Raw genomic sequence first — 1,826 nt, 5'->3', positions numbered from 1 at the left:
AAGAAATACACGGAGTTGTCAAGCAACGCCATTTCAAGCTATTTCTTTTTTAAATATATTTTTATTGATTTCAGAGAGAGGAAGGGAGAGGAAGGGAGAGAGAGAGAAACCTCGATGATGAGAGAGAATCATGGACCGGCTGCCTCCTGCACGCCCCCCACTGAGGATCAAGCCGTCAACCCGGGCATGTGCCCTTGACCAGGAATCGAACCCGGGACCCTTCAGTCCGTAGGCCGACGCTCTATCCACTGAGCCACACCGGCCAGGGCTCAAGCTATTTCTTTTCAAGGTTGTGTCTCCCTGCCCTTTCCTGCCCCCTCCCCCAAGGTCACCTTCCATCCGTCCACGGGCGTTCCGTGTGTCTGAGAGTCTATTCTACATTAGCCTTCGCCAGGGTTTAACTCTGTCACCGCAGTCGTTACTAGAATCAAAGTGATTGCTTTCCTGCCCAATTTGGCTCGGAGGACAGAGTGTGGGCCTGCAGGCCCAAGGGTCCCGGGTTCGATTCCGGCCAAGGGCACGCGCCTCGCTTGCAGGCTCAATGCCCAGCCCTGGCCGGGGCCCGAAGGGGAGGCAGCCAATCGATGCGTCTCTCTCGCGTCGATGTTTCTCTCTCTGTCTGTCTCTCCCTCTCCCTTCCACTCTCTCTAGGAAAATGGCAATGGGAAAATGTCCTGAGGCGAGGATTAACAGAGAGAGAGAGAGAGAGAGAGAGAGAGAGAGAGAGAGAGAGAGAGAGAGAATCATCGCGAAAACACAGCATGGACCAGAATTTGCATGTCCGTGTTTGCGGGATCGCGTGTGCGGTGACGGCCAAGTTCAGCTGTGGATGTGTGTTCTCGGCTCCAACCCCCGCCCTACCCCCCCAACCCCCCCCCCAAGCCCTGCGGCCCAGGAAGTTCAACGTTAGTCCATTTCTGGCCTCTGTTGATTGCCGGGCCCTTCAAGGAGCACAGGTGTCTAAAGCTCATGGTTGCACCCTGGCCGGTGTGGCTCAGTGGCTAGAGCGTCGGCCTGCGGACTGAAGGGCCCCGGGTTCGATTCCAGTCAAGGGCACGGACCTCGGTGGCAGGCTCCTCCCCGGCCTGGAGCGCGTGCAGGAGGCGACCCATCGATGTGTTTCTCTCACATCGATGTTTCTCTCTGTCTCTCCCTCTCTCTCCCACTCTCCCTAAAAGTCAACGGGAAAATATCCTTGGGTGAGGATTAAAAATAACCCTATATAATAAAAGCCGAGGTGGCGTCGCACGCAACGTCATCACACGATGGCCGCCACGAGGCGGCCTGCAGGGGAGGGCAGTTGTGGGCAATCAGGTCACCAGGGGAGGGCAGTTGTGGGCAATCAGGTCACCAGGGGAGGGCAGTTGGGGGCAATCAGGCCTGCAGGGGAGCAGTTAGGGGGAGATCAGGCCAGCAGAGGAGCAGTTAGGGGGCGATCGGGCTGGCCGGCAGAAGCAGTTAGGAGCCAGCAGTCCCGGATTGTGAGAGGGATCGGGCCTAAGCCGGCAGTCGGACATCCCCCGAGGGGTCCCAGGTGGGAGAGGGTGCAGGCCGGGCTGAGGGACACCCCCCGCCCCCGTGCACGAATTTCGTGCACCGGGCCTCTAGTAAAAGAATAAAGCCCGTTGTTGCAAAGGAGGTTCGATGCCAGTAAGAGGGAGCACTTGTCCCATAAAAATCATCCCACTTGATAGCCACACGGCAAGAGACTCTCTAAAATGTGTAAAACGTCGCTTGTGTGCTTGTGGCTCTTGAACACGGGTTCAAGATACGACGGGTTGCTCACCAAACACGTGTTTGGGGAAGCATAAGCCAATTGGATTGTA

This window comes from Myotis daubentonii, chromosome X, assembly GCF_963259705.1.
Source record: "Myotis daubentonii chromosome X, mMyoDau2.1, whole genome shotgun sequence".
Classification (NCBI taxonomy): Eukaryota; Metazoa; Chordata; class Mammalia; order Chiroptera; family Vespertilionidae; genus Myotis; species Myotis daubentonii.
The sequence above is the reverse complement of the archived record's forward strand: the minus strand, read 5'-3'. Positions refer to the sequence as shown.